Below are 25,476 nucleotides of genomic sequence, written 5' to 3'. Positions count from 1 at the left end.
TTATGACGTTTAGGCTAATCCCTATAATAGGGAACAGCATTGGGTATCACTATAGGAGCACTATTGTGCTTAGTCACTCTTGGCGTAATAATTCAGCGCAGCCTATCATTACACCACAGCCATGGCATCCCACAAGAATTCCACACAGCATCAATTTTGACACTAGGAGGTTATGCACCGTCAACATTGATGGGAAAAGACAGTGCAGTCTCAACACCATCGTGAGGAGGTCTCCATTGATGCGAGAATATAGTGCAGCATGAAGCCTGACACATTACTTCATCTACCATCAACCTAAATCACACCACAGCTCTAAATTAACTACTCTGTGTTCTCTATCCTGAAGTAGATTCTAAGAACCAGGGTTGCATAGCAGGGCTGGCCCTTATAGTATCTAAAAATATGACCAGCCAGCAAGACACAGTGTGCCATCTTGTTAGGCAAGAGGGATCAATTTAGACATTTCATAATTCTCAAATGAGAAAGTTTTAAAAGAAATAGACTCAAGTCGTATTCAGCAGCACAACAATATCTAAATTTTTATTGTGACCCATTCCTAACACTGGATAAGCAATGCAGTCTACTGTTACAGAGGAACACGGTGAGCCACAGATACTACCACTGTATTGACCAAGCAGAATTTTACCAATGGAAGTGGAACTGCTTCACTTTCTGAGCGCTACACAATGGTGGAGAGAAGATGCCTGTTATTCCCTTTGATGACCACAGCTTATATAGCTCATTTGAGAATCCTTATTAACCTGCTCTACTTTTTTTTTTTTTTACCGGAGCAGTGTTTTTTTTTGTTTCATCACTGTTCTCCTGCTCCCAATGGGGGGGTTATTCTGATCTAACTAGCAACTTTATAATGTCCTGCATTTCTATCAAATTGAGAACATTGTGGCCATGTTTGGTTTTATTTTACCAACTGGAGACCATACCATGATACTGTTAAGGAGCACTATGCAAAGAACACACTCAAGTCCTCACATGAAAAGAAATCAGAACATGTCTCTACTTTCTACACATCAAAGGATGTCTACCAAACACTTTTCACAATGGGTACTGCTTCACAAGTTCTATTGAGTGCGTCTTATTTTCCTTGCATACTCCCGTGCTCAGATCTGTGGGCATGAAGTCTCTCTCTAAGTCCTCTCCCTCTTGGATGACTCTCACGCACTCAGCCCCCCAACTTTGCCTACATAGTGCACTCAAAGCATCTCCCGGATATCGATGTCCTGGAATCCTATATCATGGTCCACTGGGATTCAGGCTTACGGACAGAATTGGTTGAATATCTAAATATAGATTCAGCCACCAGGTTTGGTTATCTAGCCTGCTGTATAACTATCACACTTGCCTTTGCATATAATTTACAGTATTTTTCCTGATGTCCTCTACCCCCTGTTATCTTCTGCAACTTATTCTGCATCTAGATGCCTGTTACTGGTTACAGATGTGAAGATGTTCCATATTGTGATCAATGCTGCCCTACTAAAACCTATGGATTTACATTCTACATTACTTGGGCTTCCTTCTTCACACGGTAGACTGCACCAAATTGGAAATATATATTTTCAGCATGTTTCTGTTCACAACTTGGGGTCTGTTTCTGCATAAAGTTGTAAGTTCTATACTTGATGTTCAATCTTCTAAGGTCTGGTCTTAGTTTTAACTTCTAACCTACACTGTATTTGCCACGTTAACATTCACCTGTTAGGAAGCAGCAGAGGTATATATCTCCCCATTCTTCAACCATTAAACTTGCTATCACTCCCCTCCCTTAAACATATTTCAAGAGGTTCATACCCTAACTGTTAATGTGGACCTGCCTGGGGGACATCTCATTTGAGGAAGGGTAAGAATATGAGCCAAACTAAATATGAGGAATACACCTCTGATAGTTTATCTAATACTTGTGATTTTTAGCAGTGCTTTTATAAACATGTTTTCACACCTCCCAATATTTTAAAAGGATGAAGAGGGACACTTTATTTTTAGAGCAGACTATTGGAGATGTGACCAGGGGCAGGGCAGTTCTGAAAACTTTTATGTGACTTAAAGGGATACTCCAGGCACCCAGACCACTTCTGCCCATTGGAGTGGTCTCGGTGCCAACTCCCACTACACTTAACCCTGCAAGTGTAATTATTGCAGTTTTCATAAAAACAGCCACTAGAGGGCACTTCCTGGTCTATAGCACAGATTATGTGCTATAGCATCGCTGGACATCCTCACGCTGTGTGAGGACCTCTAGCGTCGCTAAAATCCCCATAGAAAAGCATTGCAAAGCATTTTCAATGCTTTCCTATGGAGAGGTCTATTGCGCCTGCGCGGCACTGCTGCGCATGCGCATTAGGTCTCCCGCCGGCTGACGTGATGAAGGGGAGGAGCGTGAGCGGAGGAAGAAGCAGCGACGTGGGACATGTGAGGACATCCAGCGTCTCCGAAATCCCCATAGGAAAGCACAGCACGCGCATTAGGTCTTCCCCACCGGCTGACGTCGGCGGGGGAGGAGAATAGGTGGAGAGTAGGCGGAGCCTGACCAGCACTGAGGGACATCGGCGCTGGACTCTGGTAAGTCACTGAAGGGGTTTTTACCCCTTCAGCAACCGGGGATGGGAGGTGGGAGGGAGAGGGGACCTGAATCTGTTTTCCTGGCGCTGGAGAGTCCCTTTAATAATAACTGTTTATGCAATTAAATGTAATTTAGAACGAGAACAATGCATTTTAGTTACACAGATTGATTTCTAAACACATCTAGTATAGTTTAAAGACACAATACTGTGAGTATTATTGATGTGGAGCTTTTTTATTTATTTTTTTTACACTCAGACACAGCTCTTAGAAAAGAGGGGCATTAGAATAGAAAAGAGTGACAGAAGGATTTGGACCCTCAAATATGGATACTCCCTTGACAGTGACATTTGCAATGTATGTTTTGTACTTGTTTCACTTATTGCCTGAGTATACTACACTGCTGTGATTGTCGCCAATGGACAGTTGTCTTGTTGCTTTATTCCCTCCTCCTTTTTGTCTTTCCTGTTCACCCTTTCCATACTTCAAAACTAGTTTGAATTCTGTCAAACATGTTGTTTATATTACTCAATGCATTACGCAATTAAAAATGGCATCATATTATGTCATTATTCTGCTCCCAGTTATTTTATAATTAGATATTCATTTGATTTCTGCAGAAAGCTGCATCTATCCTCAAATGTGATTAAGTAAATAGTAAAAACAGATTGTGCACGCAATGCTTAAATAGGAAATAATTAAGTGCGCAGTTTCTCACAGAAAGAATTCCACTACTTTAAAAAAAACCTAACTTAGAAAAAAAAAAATCTAATCTTAACAGCACCCTTTGGCGGCCCCCTGTCCTGTTTATACAGGATAGTCCTGTTTTCAGCATGTATGCTTTCTAATTCTGTCCAGAGAACCTTTTGTCCTTATAGCAATTTCCTGCTCAGCAGTGAATGCAGCTCTGAGCTTAATTAACATTTCAGTAGGAGGTTTAGCTTGGCCAACAAATCATTACTACCTAGAGATAAGCAAACCAATTTGTGTTACAAATTGATACACATTTTTTGTTTTTCTTAAAACTATTTTTTTTTTATATTTCCCAAGAAGATCTGCAAAGAATTACTTTCATGAAAAGCCCTAAGGCTGGAAAACTTCGAACTAATGTATGAACTGTGAATGGTTTGCTTACCGTTAGCAAGTAATTTTGGATTGCAATGCATCGAACCAATATAAGCCTACTCAGAACAGTGACGTCAGGCGTAAAGTAGATTGGGTATAGATAGTTAAGTATTTTGGGGGATTGATTCTGGTTTAGTAGACTTATATTACTATGGCAATTTTCTCATATTTGTGAGTGGTAGAAGTGCTATTCCTTTAATATCAGAGTCAAATTTACCTCTAGAACTCCAAATCTAAAAACACAATAAACATTTATTTCAGTGTGACGTTCTATGTTTTGCATCAGTTCCTAATTTGCTTGTGTCACTATCAGAGTTTGTTTTTAAAGTGAATAAGAAGGGACAAAAACTTTTATTGAGAATTTATAAGAAAGGAATAGGACACACAGGAATATTTACTAAAGTGAGGATTTAAAGGAATACAAAGTGCATTTTAAATTGTATGCTAAAATAGCCAAATTGTAAAATATCCTCCATGTCAATTTTGTTCTCAGTTTGGCTATTTTAGCCTTAAGTTTTAAATTCTCTTTGAATTCCTAGTAGTTGAGAATTAATATTTCTATATATTTTTTTTTTTTTTAGCTCATTGCTAATACTAATTTGCTCAAACCTTTCTGCCGCCATACCTCTTCTAATGTTTAAATCTACTTAAATGTTGTGTGACCAACACTGGAACTAATTTTTTTGTTTTTTTTCCGCATCATTAGAATGTAAATATTTTGGTAATTCTCTGTACTGCTAGTGGAATGATTTGGAAGTGCTAATCTATGCCCCCTAGTGGTGTTCCTGTAATTCAGGCCTGGTTCTTATAGCTTTTGTGTTATTTTTCCTGGATGATTTTGGAAAATTGTGAGTGCCTCTAGCTAATAGAGATAAATCATTTAAATCCATTGACAAGTAGAAAAGAGACCTTCACTTATAGCTAAACTTGATTTCAACGCATTTATATTTTTTTGTGAACCCTATCACCTGGGCTATTATGTCTACAGAAATTGAGTATTAGATAAAGTGACAGGTTCCGTAAGATGTTAACTTTAACTCTAGCTGTAGGCTATATTATTATTATTTTATTATTTATATAGCGCCAGCAAATTCAGTAGCGCTGAACAATGGATACTACCTGAGCGCACACATCCCATGAAAATAAAAAAATTCTATCAATTACCCAAGTAACTGAGTAACTGAGCCGGGATGTGGAGTATGTGAAATGATTTGGCCTCGATTTAATGAGCTTTCAAAATGATTCATTACTGTTAGAACTACTTTGCACATGATTTACCTACAGAAATGCTCATAGAATCTAATGGTGACTTCGGTAGAGAAATCATTTGGGAAGTTTACTAACAGTATTGAACCATTTGGAAAGCTTTTTGAATTAAGGGCCTTTGTTTTTTCAATAGGTGAGGGAGACTGTCACGATAGTTTAAATTGTCATAACTTGAGGGGATATTTAAAAGGACAAATTGAATAAATAAACTAAAAAAAAAAAATGAAAGATCCTACTCACATTTGCGATACAAGTTCCTACATTTGCTAAAACTACAGTTTGATGTAACCTCACCAAGAAAGGATATGACATCTGCTCCGTTAATGTTCTGTAGCACAGCTGAAGTTTTTAGATATCAGTGATACCCTAATAAAACTGAAGTGCTCTGGGTATAACTCTCCATAAAGAGGGGGAACAAGGGTTGTACCATGCACCCTATTGACCAGATGCGCTATAAACTGCCTCCATTGGGGAGCTAATGTGTATGTGCTGCAATCACTGGACTGCACTATCAACATTTCATTATAGAGATGTATTATTATTATTATTATTATTATTATTATTGCCATTTATGTAGCACCAACAGATTCCGTAGCACTTTACAATATTATAAGATGGGGGATTTAGCTATAAATAGGACAATTACAAGAAAACTTACAGGAACGATAGGTTGAAGAGGACCCTGCTCAAACGAGGCTACAGTCGGTAAGATTGCCCCTTTGTGTGTATGAATGCAGGGTATATGTGTGTATTGCCCCTTTGTGTGTTTGAAATCAGGGTATATGTGTGTGGAGGGTCAGTATGCATAAAGCAAGCATGTACGTGCATGTGTATGTGTGCACAGGGTCAATGTGTGTGAATGCAGGTGTGTAGATGTATGTAGTGTCTCTGTGTGTGTGTGAAAGATGGGGTGTATTTGCACCCCTCACTTTCTGTAGCGCAATCCCCCATTCCCACAATAGCCAGTGCCCCCATTCCAACTCCCTATGGTAAATGGCTCATCCCCCACAGGCAATTGCCAATTCCATCAATAGTCAGAAGCCAATTTCTCCTCCCATATTGATAGTGGCCAGTTCTCCTCCACCCTAGCTCCAAGCCCTGTCCATTTCCTATGAGACTTTATTTCTGCCAGCATGGAGTCCTCAACCCAAGGCAGAGGTGCACAGAGTGTGTACAGCGCTACGGAATCTGATGGCGCTATATAAATAATAATAATAAATATGATCAGTGCAGCTACATGTGCAGAATGTGATGTCACGAATCACAAACTACAGTGTGAGCAGCAGAGAGCTTCCCCATTCAGTGCTGTATAGCACACATAATCCATGTGGCTGCACTTACAGGGAGTGCAGAATTATTAGGCAAGTTGTATTTTTGAGGATTAATTTTATTATTGAACAACAACCATGTTCTCAATGAACCCAAAAAACTCATTAATATCAAAGCTGAATATTTTTGGAAGTAGTTTTTAGTTTGTTTTTAGTTTTAGCTATTTTAGGGGGATATCTGTGTGTGCAGGTGACTATTACTGTGCATAATTATTAGGCAACTTAACAAAAAACAAATATATACCCATTTCAATTATTTATTTTTACCAGTGAAACCAATATAACATCTCAACATTCACAAATATACATTTCTGACATTCAAAAACATAACAAAAACAAATCAGTGACCAATATAGCCACCTTTCTTTGCAAGGACACTCAAAAGCCTGCCATCCATGGATTCTGTCAGTGTTTTGATCTGTTCACCATCAACATTGCGTGCAGCAGCAACCACAGCCTCCCAGACACTGTTCAGAGAGGTGTACTGTTTTCCCTCCTTGTAAATCTCACATTTGATGATGGACCACAGGTTCTCAATGGGGTTCAGATCAGGTGAACAAGGAGGCCATGTCATTAGATTTTCTTCTTTTATACCCTTTCTTGCCAGCCACGCTGTGGAGTACTTGGACGCGTGTGATGGAGCATTGTCCTGCATGAAAATCATGTTTTTCTTGAAGGATGCAGACTTCTTCCTGTACCACTGCTTGAAGAAGGTGTCTTCCAGAAACTGGCAGTAGGACTGGGAGTTGAGCTTGACTCCATCCTCAACCCGAAAAGGCCCCACAAGCTCATCTTTGATGATACCAGCCCAAACCAGTACTCCACCTCCACCTTGCTGGCGTCTGAGTCGGACTGGAGCTCTCTGCCCTTTACCAATCCATCCATCTGGCCCATCAAGACTCTCATTTCATCAGTCCATAAAACCTTAGAAAAACCAGTCTTGAGATATTTCTTGGCCCAGTCTTGACGTTTCAGCTTGTGTGTCTTGTTCAGTGGTGGTCGTCTTTCAGCCTTTCTTACCTTGGCCATGTCTCTGAGTATTGCACACCTTGTGCTTTTGGGCACTCCAGTGATGTTGCTCTGAAATATGGCCAAACTGGTGGCAAGTGGCATCTTGGCAGCTGCACGCTTGACTTTTCTCAGTTCATGGGCAGTTATTTTGCGCCTTGGTTTCTCCACACGCTTCTTGCGACCCTGTTGACTATTTTGAATGAAACGCTTGATTGTTCGATGAAGCTTTGCAATTTTAAGAGTGCTGCATCCGTCTGCAAGATATCTCACTATTCTCACTATTTTTGACTTTTCTGAGCCTGTCAAGTCCTTCTTTTGACCCATTTTGCCAAAGGAAAGGAAGTTGCCTAATAATTATGCACACCTGATATAGGGTGTTGATGTCATTAGACCACACTCCTTCTCATTACAGAGATGCACATCACCTAATATGCTTAATTGGTAGTAGGCTTTCGAGCCTATACAGCTTGGAGTAAGACAACATGCATGAAGAGGATGATGTGATCAAAATACTAATTTGCCTAATAATTCTGCACTCCCTGTATTCCCCTGGCAGAGGCTTTGCTCCTGGAGCCTATAACGCTTCTTTACCACTTGTGACCACATAGAGCATGTGCCCATGGGTGCAACTCCCACAAGCTTCATTTTCACCATTTGCAACAAGGCATATGGAAGCCTTTTGCTCCAGTCACTGCTTGGTTAGTATAGCCTGAATTTTTAATGTTTATTTGTATTTTTTGAATTTAGAAATTCACCCTAAATTCACTTAGAATTCTCTGCAATTTTCACTTTTGTAAATAATCCCTTGAAACTTGTCTGTCGATTTACCATTACATTTCACTGTTTTGCTAATAAATCAATAATGATTTCTGTTTTTGAGAAAGGACAAAAAACATATGAAGGTGAATTTGTAGAATGTAACCAGATGTCAGTTGATTAAAATTACATGAACACGATCACAGTAAACTAGACTATCAAGGAACATAATTTATTAGCAGCTGATCATAGAGAATGTTTCATTTAGTCCCTAAGTGCTTCAATTGATATTTTCTCAATGATTGCTGATACAGCAGTTTTTATTACTAGTCCCTATCTATTGCTTATTTACCCCTAATTCCTGGAAGCACTGAACAAGCTGCTGTTGTTTGAGGCTGCCAGTGTGCAAATACCTAGGCCAACTGTGTGACATTCAACTCTTTAGTTGACTTCACAAAGCAGGCAGGCTGTCATGTAGATCGTATTGACTAAATCTGACCCTCACAGGCTTCCTGAAACTAAGAATGGTTCCTTAGCATGGAGCTAAAATCAAATGTTTCCCATTCTGTGCAAGTAAATAAATACGTTGATGCTAACATAAACTTTAATAGCTAGCTATAAGGCAGGGAAAAAGAGCAGATGTTCTGGGCATAGTCTTTCTTGGGTTGTTTACATTTGTCAATTTTACTGACATAATGTCAGTTTACCTGCTATTCAGCAAGCAAATAGTCTGAATGTCAATAATTTTATTTGATAAAAGTAATTCAATGTATTTTCTAGATTTGCCTGTCTCTGGGCAAGGTCTTGTTGAAATATGATATCCATTCAGTTTTTGATAAATATGTGAATCCTACATTTGAAACCATACACAGAATGGATCCAACTAAATGTGCTCCTTCGGTCTGTGAAATTACTGCATTTCACTGGATTTGGTTTTAGTAAATAGGAGAATTGCTGGTCCATCTGGACAAAATTTGGTGTTTAGTGAATAACTTCCTTTTTGTTAGTAATTAGTAGACTTGTGCAAAAATTAGTTTTCTCCGGTTCGTCCGAATCATATACCTTTTAATCCACACCCCAAAAATTAGTTTAATGAATAAGACTCTACAGGTAAATACGGGATGAATTGATTCGTTCAGGTGTGGATTGAAAGGAATTTGAATCGGACAAACTGGACGAAACAAATGTTTGTACTAGTCTGCAATTAACTCCTCACTAATCTTCCTCAAGCCTACAATGCCCATTACAATTTATAATGAATACTACTGCTGGGTAGCAGTAACTCTCAAACTGCTTATGTCTTTGTCAATCACACTTCAATTGACAACCATCAACATCACAAGTTAGTATCAGTACCACCACCATGTATATGGTATTGATAGGTTTACTTTAGGCGTAATTTTCCGATCTCCCTTAAGATATGAACATATAATTTATCATAGAGATAAATTATATGTTTAATTGCTAATCCTGCTATACTTATTCCCTCTCTCTTATTATATTCACCCCATTGGAGTTACATTAGTGTAATTAATTTGCAACTAAAGTGCAACTCCTACAAAAATACTTCCCAAAGCAGAGCGCATGATGACTTCATAGTCAGCGTTTCGGCATCAGAACAGTGACAGACATCAGTTTCAAGAATCCTCACATTCACCAGAGGAATAGTCCTGCTCTCTGTCTTAACAACTATTGTGCATGAGTTGTAGTTGCTGTGATGGAATGCAGGGTAACTCTCTGTAGAAATGTTATCTTGCTCTCCCCATCCTAGTACTCAGAAATCCACATAGAAGTCTGACAGTGACCTCTAGGTCTATGTCAATCGATTGACAGGAGAGAAGACCGTATTGTTGAATATTTATTTCTTCTTAAAATATGTACATTTCGTGGCTTTTTAACTAGTACAATGTACAGATTAGTTTTTATAACTAGAGAATAAGATATTGTACCACTGACAGGTAAACTTCAAATTAGTCGGGAGATCATGGCGTTTTACAAAACTCATCTGTGAGCTGATCATGAAATACTGTAAAGCAGGATAGCTATATGAATTGCTGTGCAGCTGCAGTGTTGTAATCAGTAATTACACTGTGTGCAGAATTATTAGGCAAATGAGTATTTTGACCACATCATCCTCTTTATGCATGCTGTCTTGCTCCAAGCTGTATAGGTTTGAAAGCCTACTACCAATTAAGCATATTAGGTGATGTGCATCTCTGTAATGAGAAGGGGTGTGGTCTAATGACATCAACACCCTATATCAGGTGTGCATAATTATTAGGCAACTTCCTTTCCTTTGGCAAAATGGGTCAAAAGAAAGACTTGACAGGCTCAGAAAAGGCAAAAATAGTGAGATATCTTGCAGAGGGATGCAGCACTCTTAAAATTGCAAAGCTTCTGAAGCGTGATCATCAAACAATCAAGCGTTTCATTCAAAATAGTCAACAGGGTCGCAAGAAGCGTGTGGAGAAACCAAGGCGCAAAATAACTGCCCATAAACTGAGAAAAGTCAAGCGTGCAGCTGCCAAGATGCCACTTGCCACCAGTTTGGCCATATTTCAGAGCTGCAACATCACTGGAGTGCCCGAAAGCACAAGGTGTGCAATACTCAGAGACATGGCCAAGGTAATGATACCGGAGAAACTGACGGAAGCCAAGCACAGAGAGATGGACACAGGTTTCTTCAGGAAGGAAGAGATTCTTTATTGGATCACCGATCGGGACTCAGAGGGACTAGCGTCACCAAAATACAGCAAAGTCTGAGCCCCGGACAATAGTGCAGGCTCCTTATATAGGCATATAACTCCTCCCATATTAAGCTCCACCCGCACATTCTCTTAACCAATCAACACAAATAAGAATTAACTTCCTGTTTGACCGCATGGCTTGTCCAGCACAATGGAGGAGGGGGAATACTATATCCTGTATTCTTGCACATGCTCCGTACACTACTGATCGTATCTTGCCACGTGCAACCAACTGATCGATACGTCAGCATATGCACGTTGTGATAGAATTTATCTTGATTCCAAGGCTCAAGCTTATAGGTGTCATATAATGATATCCTGTATTAAAATTGGCTAACTTGGAATCAGGATTGATTGCTTGATGCTTGAACAACACTTAAGACCATATATGTCTAAGTCCCGGGAGCAGAGAGCCCCCACCCAAGATGTCTCTACTCTAATCTTGTTGTTCTCTCTTACCCAGAAACGTATTTGTTATGTATACATGGCGCTCATTCCTATGTCTTATCCTATGTCCTATTCCTATGTCTTATCTGTATTCCCTTGCTATTTTTGTTCTAAGAGTATTTGCACGTAAGCACTTACTTTTTAAATGTATAAAACCCAGCTGATGAATAAAAAACGTCAGAGGCTTATTTTGAATACCAACAGGTGTCTGGTGTCTAATTCTTGCTTCTCCGAGTGCACTTGTAACAACAATTTGGGTTTCCTCTGAATATAACAAAGATCAACATTCTGATCCACAACAATTTGGTGCCGAAACCCGGGATCAGACGAATCCAGTTCATCCGGACCCAGAAGGGTTGGCTCGGAGCCCAGACGGTTAATCAGCTGCAGCGGGTAAGAAAAAGCTTTTATTTTTCTACCTATAAATGATTTAGACTCTCTGGTGCTCTTTGAGACCCCGGTCCGGGTGGGTAAGGATTTTAAAAACGTCTGATCTAAAGAACTTGTTTTCTGTGGTATTATGGTTATATTCAGGTGGAGGTTGTGTTATGTCTTGTGAAAGGAATCTTGAGATAGTGGAATAGAACTGTGGGTTGTAAGTTATTTTTATTGTTTGCCTTGTCATTTGTTTTATAATTTGAGTTAGAATCCTCCAAGGGCAGATCTCCTGATCTGTGTTTAGAAGACAGAACTGTGAAAATTCCACTGCAGCGGTCATAAGTGTTTAAATACACTGTTATTGTACAGTTTGTCTTGTGTAAGGAAGTAATTAACCCTTACAAGTTTTAAGATGGGTAGCTCTGAAAGTACCCAAGGGGGATTTACGGCTTTGACTATTGTCAAGCATCACAAAGGACAAGGAGCAATTAAGAATGTTAAGAGGTTACTTAAGAAAGCTGGCATGCCCTCAGAGGGCACTCTAGACCCACATATATGGAGTGAATTTATGGCAAATTACAGAGGTTGGTTAGAAGATAATAACTTAGTAGAAGTTGCACAAAAATGGCATGATACTGCTGTTGAATTAACTAAATGTGGTTGTAGAGAAACCACCAGGAAAGGTGTACCATATTATCAATGTTTTGGACCTCTAGGGTCCCAGAGTTGGCAGGATCCTGGGAAAAATCTTGTAAACCCACCCCTTTACCAGGATAATGCAGGGACTCCTTTGGTCCCTAAAGGACAGGCGCTTTCCCTTTTACAGAGATCAAAACCTCTCTTTCCAGTAATATTACGCAGTGGGACTTCATATGGTCCCCTAGCAGCCCCTGTAAGACCTATGGGTTCATTAGAGCAGGCAGATAGCCCAGACTTAAAGGAACCCCTAGTTGCCCCCATAGACACCCCAGTGGGGCCATTAGCTCCACAATTTTCTACTCCAAAGATACCCAAAGTTGAGAGCATGTACCATGAGAACAGACAGCCGAGCTCAAGTATCAAATACTGGGAAGAATATAAGCCCTGGACACCCAGTGAACAACTGGCAATAATACAGCAGCTGGCAGATGTTGAAAAGGCCCCCTTAGCTCTAGTTCAGTCTCTATCCACAATTCAAGCTACTTACCAGTGTACTTGGATGGATTTAAAACAGATTGTGGCACTAAAAGCTGGCCCCATTTTGGCTAGAATAATTGCTAAATATACTGATGCCCATGAAGATAACCTCAGAAAAAGCAACATGCAAACAGATGAATGGTTTAGAACCAAGTCTGCATCTGGAGCATGCTATGTCACTGCAATAAGAGAATGGGCTAAGGTAAAGACAGAGGAACTAGCCCATAAATTAGGAGATATATTACAAGGGAAAGATGAACCTGTAGAAACATTTTTCACCAGACTACAGATGGCTTGGGAGGCATTGGGTTACACAGATATTGAAACCACTTCGACCAGACTGCTTATTAACTGCTTCATGGATGGTATCCACATACCCATAAGGACTGGTCTCCAAAATGCTAGACCTGAGTGGAGAAGTTTAACCTATGGTGATCTGGTGAAGGTGGCTAGGGGAGTGGAAGCTAATCTAAATACTAGAAAGAGGAGCACACCTCTAATGGCTGTAACTGTCCCTAGAGCTGACGGAGACAGAAGGCAGGTAGAATGCTGGAATTGTGGCAGGAAAGGACACATTAAACGTAACTGCAAGTGTCCTCCTAAAAATAGAAAACCCCAGGATTCTAATGATAACTCCCAAGACAGCCAACCACCTCCACCACCTCCCCCTCCCCAATAGGAAATTGGCAAACCAGTGTCCCTACATATTATAAATATCCCTGACTCTGCAGGACCCTCACCCATTTTCGATGTTACACTACCTGGGGGCCGAATAGTCCCTTTCCTGTTGGACACTGGCGCTGCTAAATCGATGTTACAGGAAAAATATGTGTTCCCGTATGAGAAATCTAATGATGTATTATCATGTGTAGGGGTGGATGGTATCGAAAATGACATTCCCCTTACCCACAAGCTGAAATTGAAGCTACACGACTCTACTGCCCTTGTGACAAGGCTACTTGTCAGCCCTAATGCCCCTGTTAATCTACTAGGCAGTGATATACTGTCTGCTCTTAGTGCAAATATCCAGTATAGCCCCACTGGAAAAGTAACATTGTCTGTGCCTTTAGAGGACAAACAAATGATATCTCTTTCAAATGTTCTGGCAACTCTCACTATGCCCAGCCATGTGCCAGAACCTACCATTGACTTGTCCTCAGTCCCTGATTCCTTATGGGCTACAGGGAAGACAGATACAGGCAGACTCTCTGTGCCCCCAGTCAAGGTGAATCTCCTGCCCGGAGCCAAACCTCCATACCAAAAACAATACCCCCTAAGCCCAGCACAGGAAGATGCTATTTCGCAATCTGTGCAAGAGTTTCTGCAGGCAGGGGTAGTTGTCCAGACCACCTCCCCTTGTAACACACCATTGTACCCAATTAAGAAAAAGCAAGAGAAAGGTAAACCTGTGGTTTACCGTATGGTACATGATTTGAGGGCAATTAATGCTGTAACTGAACTGATTGCCCCTAATGTTCCCAACCCACACTCCTTGTTGGCACAAATACCACCTTCCTCTAAGGTATTTACTGTTATTGACTTGGCAAATGCATTTTTCAGTGTCCCCCTGGATCCCGACAGTCAGTTTTTATTTGCATTTACACATAAACACAAACAGTACACTTGGACAGTATTGCCACAGGGCGCACAAAACTCACCCACTATGTACAGCATGGCAATGGCCCAGATTCTTGAAAAATGGGAGAGGCCAAATAATGTAATTTTATTGCAGTATATCGATGACCTACTCCTGTGTTGCGATAATATGGAATCTTGTATTGTAAACACCCTCTCCTTGCTGAAATTCCTGGCAAAAGCAGGCTGTAAAGCGTCAAAAACGAAACTGCAAGCTTGTGTAGAGAAAGTTATTTTCCTAGGACATTGCATTTCCCAGGGCATAAAACATCTCACAGAGAGTAGAAAGACTGCAGTTCAAAATATTAAACCCCCCCGCAGCTTAGCCCAGCTTCGCACGTATCTCGGTTTGATATCTTACTGTCGTCCTTGGCTGCGTTCAGTAGCTATCTACATGCAACCACTGTATGATTGTCTTGCCAACGAAAACAAACCATTTAAATTAAACCATGCGGCAGAAAATGCCTTCTATACACTTAAGATACTGGTAACGTCAGCTCCAGCACTGGGTCTCCCAGATTACAGAAAGAATTTTAACCTGTCCTGTACTGAGCAATCAGGTTATGCTACATCTGTCCTTACACAGGACCATGGTGGTAAACAAAGACCAATAGCTTACTACTCCACCAGATTGGACCCTGTTGCCAGGGGTGCCCCCTCATGTGTTAGGGCAGTGGCGGCTGTTACTGCCCTCCTGGACAAAGCCACTGATATTGTTTTAGATAATCCGGTGACCATATACACACCACATGATATCAACAGCATACTGTCACAAGTTCAACCAAAACACATACATACTGCAAGGCATCTCAGAATGCAATGTGCCTTGCTTATGCCACCTAATGTTACTCTTAAAAGGTGTATGGTAATAAATCCATCTACATTACTTCCCCTGGATTTAAAAGAGGGGAGTGGGAATGGTACTTGTACTTCTGATCTTTTTGTAAATTCACTTTCACCAGATGAGTTAGCTGATGCCCAGGTACCCCATGATTGTGCAGCACTAATGGCACAAGAAACAGCAGGTTTTTTGCATGTAACTGATTCTCCATTATCTAATGCAGATTTTGAGTTTTTTGTAGATGGTTCCAGATATGCTGATGAGAAGGGTAATTTCCACACTGGATATGCTGTAGTCTCTGCACATGAGATAATAAAAGCTGAACCACTCGCTCCTCACTGCTCTGCACAGGAGGCAGAGCTGAAGGCACTCGCTGAAGCGTGTAAAATGGCTTCTGGTAAGACTGCTAATATTTTTACAGACTCTCGCTATGCTTTTGGTATAGCCCATGATTTTGGCCCTATTTGGCGGGCTCGTGATTTTCTCACCTCAGCAGGAACTCCAATCAAGAATTCTGAAGCCGTGAGTGCACTTATGGACGCTATCCTGTTACCCACTCAAGTAGGCATCATCAAGGTGGCAGCTCACGTGAAGATCACAGATGAAATTTCAAGAGGAAACCACAGAGCAGACGAAGCTGCCAAGCAAGCAGCAATTCAAGTTCATCCCTCTAAAGGTAAAACCTTCCTACAAGTTGTTCTTACAGATGACGCCGTTGACTACAATATACTGTTGAGCTTACAAAGACAGGCAAGCAAGGAAGAACATGACCTCTGGAGGAAACAAGATGCAGAACCTGATGATGACAAAATGTGGAGAAAAGGTAAAAGACTGTGTTTGCCACGAGTATTGTACCCCATGATGGCCCAGATTGCCCATGGACCTACACATCTATCCAAGATGCACATGAACAGCTTAGTAAACACCCATTGGGTAGCACCCGGATTTACTGTTGTAGCAGCTAAACACACCCAAGCTTGCATGATTTGTGCTAGAAACAATCCAGGACAGGCTGTCAAAACACCGAGTAAGCACACAGCAAGGCCACTTTACCCGTTTCAAAGACTGCAGATAGACTATATTCAACTACCTAAGGTAGGAGTGTATGAATATGTGTTGGTGTGCATTGATCTCTTTTCAGGTTGGCCAGAGGCCTACCCAGTGTCGAAAGCCACAACAAAGATAACAGCGAGTAAGCTTATGAAGGAACTGGTATGTAGATATGGAGTACCTGAAGTGATTGAAAGTGACAGAGGTAGCCATTTCACTGGGGAAATAATGCAAGAAATTATGAAAGCCTTAGGGATCAGTCAGGCCTTCCACACCCCTTATCACCCCCAGAGTAGTGGGAAAGTAGAAAGGGCAAATGGCACCTTAAAGAACAAGATTGCAAAAGCCATGCAAGACACAGGGAAGCCCTGGACTGAATGCCTTCCCCTAGCACTCTTTTCTATGAGATTCACCCCCAATTCCAGACATGGCCTATCCCCTTTTGAGATCCTGTTTGGATGTGCCCCAAAGACAGGCCTCTATTTTCCCCAAACCCTCCAGATGCAGCATGGTAGTATGACTGCCTATGTTCAGGCCCTACACCAAATATTAGACAAGGTGCATAAACAAGTCTTTGATTCTATTCCAGATCCAGACTCTGACTCTGCAACTCACAAACTGCAGCCTGGTGATTGGGTGGTGATAAAGAGGCATGTGAGGAAAGGACTTGAACCACGCTTTGACGGTCCATTCCAAGTGCTCTTGACTACGGCTACCTCGGTAAAACTAGAAGGAAAAGCCACGTGGATACACGCCAGTCACTGTAAACAAGTCACTCCGACTGATCCACCAACATGAAGCTGTTCATATCCTTTACCATATTATGCTCTGTTCAGATATGCTACTCTGACTTGAGACCAGAAAATAATAATGCATGGCAGGAAAATATATGGTTGCAGATAGCAAAGGCTTTCAATTTAACCTCCTTTTGCCTCAACCCTCTCCTTAGTACTGAAAACGCCATAGAATCTTGTCTTATAGCTGTCCCCACACCAATCTCACTGTTGAGGAAGTACCTACATACCCATAGACCCCATAAATCTCTACAACTATATTCTTATGCCTTCAAACCACTGGTAGGATGCCCCCCCCTATCCCTGAAGACAATTAATGTGACAGGCCTTATGTCCCAGGTAACATTACAGGAGGTCCCTGTGCAATTTCTCGACTAACCATGACCATGTTTTCCAAATCTGACCTGATCACTAAAACCACCCAGCTACACAAACTGCTGAGAGACAGGAGAGATGTTAAAAACAACCTTACTTCTGATTGTAACTCTGAAATCACTCTCTTATCCAAAGCCGAATACTCTGCCCTAGCGTACACCTTGGTAGGCGTCCCAGGCTTAGCACTGTATAATACCCGAGTAGTTAATGCTGTAGCCTGTTCCCTTGCAAAAGGTTTAAATGCCACTTCACAGGCCCTAGAAGAGCTACTTATGGACAACCAGGCAAATAAGAAGGCAATCCTTGAGAATAGAGCAGCCATTGACTACTTACTAATGAAACATGACTTAGGATGTGAAGCTATTGAAGGTATGTGCTGTTTTAACCTATCTGACCATGGCACTATGATCCATAAACATATAAAAGATTTACATGACTTAGTACAGGATATCAAACAAGATAACGGCTTCTTTGAGGATTGGGATTGGACATTTGGGCTAGGAACATGGTTGACTTTACTAATTAAGAAAATTTTGTACTTTTTGCTATTAGCTATATTTGTCATTATGGCTATTTTTCTAACCTTTAGATTTTTTTTCATGTCTACTAACCTCTCTATGTAAAAGCAAACCTACTGTTGGTCGTACCTTAACTTACATTCCAGCTCCGACCTCGGAAAGGTTTTATGATGTTACCTCGCCTAACAAATGAAGGAATTCTCCTCCGCTGATTCTGGTGGTCGCTCAGTCCAAGGGAACCGTGGTGAAGCAATAAATGAAAGTCCCACAGGCTTTGGCTAGCAGGCCTGGATATACCTTGGACATTTGGGTGACCCTTGGATCAAAAGAGGGGATTGTGATAGAATTTATCTTGATTCCAAGGCTCAAGCTTATAGGTGTCATATAATGATATCCTGTATTAAAATTGGCTAACTTGGAATCAGGATTGATTGCTTGATGCTTGAACAACACTTAAGACCATATATGTCTAAGTCCCGGGAGCAGAGAGCCCCCACCCAAGATGTCTCTACTCTAATCTTGTTGTTCTCTCTTACCCAGAAACGTATTTGTTATGTATACATGGCGCTCATTCCTATGTCTTATCCTATGTCCTATTCCTATGTCTTATCTGTATTCCCTTGCTATTTTTGTTCTAAGAGTATTTGCACGTAAGCACTTACTTTTTAAATGTATAAAACCCAGCTGATGAATAAAAAACGTCAGAGGCTTATTTTGAATACCAACAGGTGTCTGGTGTCTAATTCTTGCTTCTCCGAGTGCACTTGTAACAACAATTTGGGTTTCCTCTGAATATAACAAAGATCAACATTCTGATCCACAACAACGTACACATGCCACGTGGTAATCTCGGCCTACTAAATTTATTTTTACCGAGATTCCACCACATTCCCCCCTTTGATGCCTCTTGATATTTTACAATTACTTGAGGCATCACATAACCTTAGTTTTGCTTACACCGCAAGTTACCTTGAACCAGACCAGACTTATCTTATGATGTGAATCTTTTAACACTCATCTTCCTGCATTGGTTCTCCTTGATCTAGAGCCTTATACTTATATATCGCCATTATCTGTGCAGCAGCCTTCCTCTCTGCTATACTTCCTATCAGGCTTTGCACAGACCTAACTACTAAGGGTATAAGACACGGTAGGAGTAGACACAACAGTAAAATCAGTAGGACTCCACCTACCACTGCCTTAAGCCCTCCAAACCACTCATACCAGCTACCAAACCAACTACTTGGATTGTACCCTTTCCATACTTGAGTAGGCACATGCGCTAGTTTAACCATATGGCTAGTAAGCTCAGCTATTGCTTGCCCTTCGTCGTCTATTTGAAGACAGCAATTGCTTAGGTTAAACTTCCCACATACACCTCCCTCTACTGCCAAAAGGTAATCCAAGGCTAATCTATTTTGGTAGACTGCTGTCCTCATCCTGGTGTTATGCTTCGCTAGAAGATTGAGCGCTTGTGATGTCTCATTTGTGATAATCTCAACCACCGCCTGTAATCTTATAATACGGTTGAGCATATAAATAGGGGTTCTATAACCAAAGGTACCATCCTCAGCCCACGTGGCTGGCCCATAATAATCTATAATACGCTGGGGAGGCCATTCATTATCTTCCCAGGTGCCTATCTCTATGGGTCCCCTTTTCTTCCTATGATTCACATCATACACTTTAACACCTAAAGTCTCACCTGTTTCAATCGGTAACAAGAAGAAGGATGGTTTGAGCATACCCAACACACATGCCCCTTCCCAGTCCTGTGGCAGCTCCGAATAGGCTTTCTTACCACAGATCCAGTACAAATTTGCTGGGGCTCTCCAGGTAGATGTGATAGATAGATCAAACCACACATCCTTTAAATTGGCGTATCTAGCAAACGGGTTTGATGGTTCTGAGACATTTGAAGCCGACCACCAAGTTGTATTCTTTGTATCATCATCATAAGCTTTTTGCCCTAGACAAGTTAATTCTCCTACAGAAGTATTATACATTATTCCTTTCCTTGCTATGCAAACATAACCTATGATGGAGGTCTTTAATCTCCACTCAGATTTACCTCTAACACTCATATGATAATCGGCTTGTGTAGATATTAATTGGTCAACTGCCTCAGAACCGGACATTACCTCCTTTGCTTCCCAAGGCCATTGGTCTCCCATGTTAGTACCTCCACACACATAGCAGTTGGTAACATTAAGACTACCGGCAATACTTTCAGCTAGATCAATGAACAGGTTTTTAGCGTTATGGGGGATCTTATTATCTATACTCATCTCTTCATAAAAGGAATGGTATACTTGATGAGTCTGGGAGGATACCGTATCAGTCTCTATTCCTATAAACAATAATGTCCCAGGATCTAAACCCGTCCCGTATATCTGAAACCCAAATAAATTGCCATACTTATCTAGGAACTTGTCGGGGTTATTAATAAGTATATGGACTGGGTTGCATTCCATAGACTTACAATAAGGGCTAGTCGGCAACTTAGTCACTATCATGTCTTTGTCTACTGTCTGTCCCCAAGTCGCCCACCCCACACAAGACCAATATGGGCAAAAGTTATAGTCTTTATTTGGGCATCTAGGACTCACATATTTATTTTTACTACTGGGACAAATATATTTATCATTAGACCCATACGTCCTCTCCCATCTAAGATCCCCACATACATTCCACGGCTTTCTACCACTCGATATCGCTTTGCACGCATCAAATAGCAGAACACCCGAAGAATGTACGGATTCTAACACCGTCTTGTTAATTAGGGTCCCCTGAGGATCTCCATTCCTGAGAGTCAACCAAATTGTACGAGGTTGATACTCCGGACTGAAGCACTTAGGTTCTCCTACTCCTAAATGGCACACACTATAGTCTATATTTAAGTATCTACATCTCGATACATCTCCTTTACACTCGTATTGTGAATGCCAAATTAGGGTTTGGGAAATATGGTTACCTGTTCTCGTAGTCTTAATGCATACCTCACAGCTAGGAGTGTCGGTACCTCTACCTTCCTGAATATAAAAACACATGTAAATAAACACAATCAAAAGCACATCTTTCGCCGTCATCCTCAGTCTTCGTCCGTGCGATGGAACCTCAGCTTCCAGGATGTGAGGGCTGCAGGGAATGGAGTCCTGCTCGTCTTCACAGGTGTCCCTTCGAGACTTTCCTGGCTTATACACTATGTGTTGGTAAGAGGACAGGCTTTATTATGGCCTTCTCACTCACACCTGTAACAATAAAATTTGTAATCCACAATAATTCCTCGTTACTCCGACTGAGTAGTACGTTTCAACCGGATCTTGCAGGGATTCTCTGGATCTGCTGTAACTTGCCAAGAATCGACTGCTGCTGGTTTAACCCTGGAGTGATGTATCCACGGAGTCACTTCGGCTACTTTTATCGCTGTAGGGGTAGACAAAAGAACAACATAAGGACCTCTCCACTTGGGCCCTAACGGTACATTATTCCACTCTTTAATCCACACTTGGTCTCCTGGATGATAACTATGAACAGGGGGATAAATATTCACAGGTAATCTATCTTGTACCCATTTCTGTACCTCCTCCATAGTCTTACCCAATTCTACAACCTGCTGCCGAGTAATTCCTTCTCCCAACTGACTCAAATCCCCCCTTAAGTTACCAAGTACGGGAGGTGGTCGTCCATACATAATTTCAAAAGGAGAGAGGCCGATCCTTCTGGTAGGGGTACTGCGGATTCGCAATAGAGCTATAGGTAAGAGAACGTTCCACTTAAGTTGGGTTTCCTGACACATTTTAGCCAACTGGTTCTTAATAGTTCTATTCATTCTCTCTACCTTACCAGAACTCTGGGGTCTATATGCAGTATGAAGCCTCCACTTTATACCAAGCATATGAGTCAGTTGTTGTAGGCACTGGTGAACAAAAGCTGGACCATTGTCCGATCCTATAGAACAGGGTAGTCCATATCGAGGTATTATTTCTCGTAGCAGGAATCTTACAACTTCTCCTGCTTTCTCTGTACGAGTAGGACATGCTTCTACCCAGCCTGAATAGGTGCACACAATTACCAGCAGGTAACGATGTCCACCCGATTTAGGCATCACTGTAAAGTCTATTTGTAGATCGGACATGGGGAGTCCCCCCATAAACTGGACTCCTGGTGGCTTTACTGGTCCTTGTCTTGCATTATTCTTAGCACACGTTACACATCTGCGTACAATGGCCTGAGTCAAGTTGGACAATCTTGGTATGTAGAAATGTTTCCTGAGAGATTCTTCAGTACTGTCTCTCCCAGAATGTGTCCCGTTGTGATAATTTTGGACAATTTCTACCGCTAGTGATGCTGGTATGACTATTCTTCCATCTTCTAGCTGATACCACTTGTTCTCCAAATACTTTCCCGGTTCAGTCTTTAACCACTCCTCTTCTTGAGCTGTATAAACTGGAGTCCATTGGGACAGTGGAGTTGGTATTAGAGCAGCTATATGCCCCACATACTCCTGTCTTCCTGATTCAGCAGCACGCTTAGCTGCACTATCTGCCATCCGATTTCCTTTGGTTACATCACCATCTCCTCTCAGATGCGCTCGACAATGTATGATACCGACTTCTTTCGGCTCCCACACTGCTTCCAATAGTTGTAGGATTTCAGCTGCGTACTTGATTTCTTTGCCTTCTGAATTCAGTAGTCCTCTTTCTTTATACAAAGCTCCGTGGGCATGAGTGGTTAAAAACGCATACTTAGAGTCCGTATAGATATTTACTCTTAAACCTTCAGCCAATTGTAACGCTCGTGTTAGTGCTATCAATTCTGCCTTTTGTGCTGATGTTCCTTTCGCCAGTGGCCGAGCTTCTATCACCTTGTCTATTGTTGTTACTGCATATCCTGCATAGCGGATCCCTTCTTTCACATAACTACTGCCGTCGGTGTAATATTGAACATCGGGGTTCTGGATGGGAAAATCACGAAGATCTGGTCTACTTGAAAATACTTCATCCATTACTTCCTGTGACGAGGTGCCCTTCGCCACTTTGTCCTGGAGAGGCCTGCTTGCCCGCCTCCTCCCCTGCGACTATGGTCCTGGACTATATTGCACTGCAAACCCTGTATTCAGGCATATGGACTTGTATTAGACTGTCTTTTTCCCTTTATCTATGCTGTAGGTTTGGACTGCTAATATAACCTAACAGCCAGGGGATTTAGGCGAATATAGTGCATGAGAATGCCATTACTGGAGAATACAGCCGTTCGCATGATTTCATGCAAATTCTTTGTGCTCTGAATAGGTGGCCGCCATTTCGGGACTTTTCCACGTGTTCGCGGCCATCTTGCGTGCGAACAGCGGTGTTTGCCTGTGAACGCATGGAACTGAAATCGGAAGCACAAACAGGCGAATACCGCTAAGACCTCCAGACATCCAGAATTACGCACGGAAACTACCGAACGACCGGCCGTTCGGTAGTTATACTTAACTTAGTATGGGGATTCTAGCGACCACAAAGATGCGAATGGATGGCAAGAATTTCGTCTATTTTACCGTGCGAACGGAGACCGACCGCAAGGCCAAAACTCATGGAACTATTTTCGGCTAGTTGGTCTGTGCGGTCGGTCAAAACTTTGGAGCCCTGTATCTCCCGAACCATCCATCCGAATGGGCTGATTTTTGGACAGACTGTTCCCCTGAACAAGGGCTATTTGGGGATACCAGATTTAAAGCTGTACCCCCTGTTTTTGGGGTACATCCAGAACTTGGGTAAAATAATGTATGTTTTAATTGGGTTATGTGTTTATCTGAGGGGAGGAGACGTGGGGGTGTTACCATGCATGTGATTGGTCAATTTCATCCTCCCCCTGGGAGTGTCCTGTATGTACCTGATCCTAATAAAAAGCAGGCTGGGTGTTCCAGTCCTCAGACCTCTTCTGACCCTCAATACGTAGCCTTGTCTCGTTATTGGAGGGAACTGCTATATCACACTGGGGATTGCTATGCGCTGCATATTCCCCTGAGCTCTTAATCACTTAGCTCTTGTAAGAGCTTGTTCCGGATACGCTCTCCTGGAGGAGAGGTCTTCCCCACACGGTCCTGGAGGACAGAAGCCGATCCAGGGTGGAAGGAAGACGGCGCGGCTCCAGTTAAACTACGGCGGTTGTGGAGCCTGCGGTGGTTGTGGTGTCGTCTGCAGTGCTTGGAGTCCTCTGAGAGCGCTAGGAGCATCCATCAACGGAGGGTACTCGGTCGGAGTACACGGAGCTCCGTTTCAGTGGTGGCAGCGGTGGGATGGCGTCCTAGTGCGAGGAGAAGCAGCTCAGAGACACGGGTAACGTTTGGAGTTACAATTGAGGGCAACGCTAGCCATTGGGCAGCGCCCCTGGCTACAACAGGATGGCTTCCCTAGGGCGAGGAACAGCATCCTGGGAACACCCAGCAAAACTGGACTATTGGTATAGTCACGTACAGTTTGACGCTATGCTGAAGCGGCGGTTGGCTATCTACGGGCCCCTTCTAACCGAGGAAATGATACCAAGAATGAGGAGAGAACTGGCGGAGTATCTGCAGATGGAAGCAGAATATCGGGCAGTGAGGGCAAAGTATTCCGTCCCTGCGCCCCAACAACAGCGTGAGTTACAGGGGGCCGAAGGGGCCGTCCTTCCCCCCCAGCAGCCGTGTGTCCTACAGAGAGCAGAGACAGTTGGTCCCTCTCTACAGCAACAGGACCATGGTAAGGGAGTGGAGACAGGCGGTCTCCCCCTCCAGCGGCAGTGTGTACCCCAGGGGGCCGAAGGTGCCGTCCTTCCCCCCCAGCAGCAGTATGTCCTACAGAGAGCAGAGACAGTTGGTCCCTCTCTACAGCAACAGGACCATGGTAAGGGAGTGGAGACAGGCGGTCTCCCTCTCCAGCGGCAGTGTGTACCCCAGGGGGCCGAAGGTGCCGTCCTTCCCCCCCAGCAGCAGTATGTCCTACAGAGAGCAGAGACAGTTGGTCCCTCTCTACAGCAACAGGACCATGGTAAGGGAGCGGAGACAGGCGGTCTCCCTCTCCAGCGGCAGTGTGTACCCCAGGGGGCCGAAGGTGCCGTTCTTCCCCCCCAGCAGCAGTATGTCCTACAGAGAGCAGAGACAGTTGGTCCCTCTCTACAGCAACAGGACCATGGTAAGGGAGTGGAGACAGGCGGTCTCCCTCTCCAGCGGCAGCCTGTGTTTCCAGGAAAGGAGCACAGCACCCCCTCTCCCCAGCGGCAGCTTTCCCCAACAAGGGGAGACACCAATCCTCCAGACGGCGCAGATGGGACCGTGGTCTCTGTGCCTGACCTACAGGGATGCTGGACAGCCCTTCCAGATCCCCAACTACCCTCACCGGGACACCCAGAGGAGGGGGTAAGTACAAATTCCCCTCCCCAGCTAACCCCTAGCGTGGCACCAGGGTTAACGGAGGCGATGCTAAC

The sequence above is a fragment of the Pelobates fuscus genome, chromosome 4 (genome assembly GCF_036172605.1).
Source record: "Pelobates fuscus isolate aPelFus1 chromosome 4, aPelFus1.pri, whole genome shotgun sequence".
Taxonomy (NCBI): domain Eukaryota; kingdom Metazoa; phylum Chordata; class Amphibia; order Anura; family Pelobatidae; genus Pelobates; species Pelobates fuscus.
The sequence above is the reverse complement of the archived record's forward strand: the minus strand, read 5'-3'. Positions refer to the sequence as shown.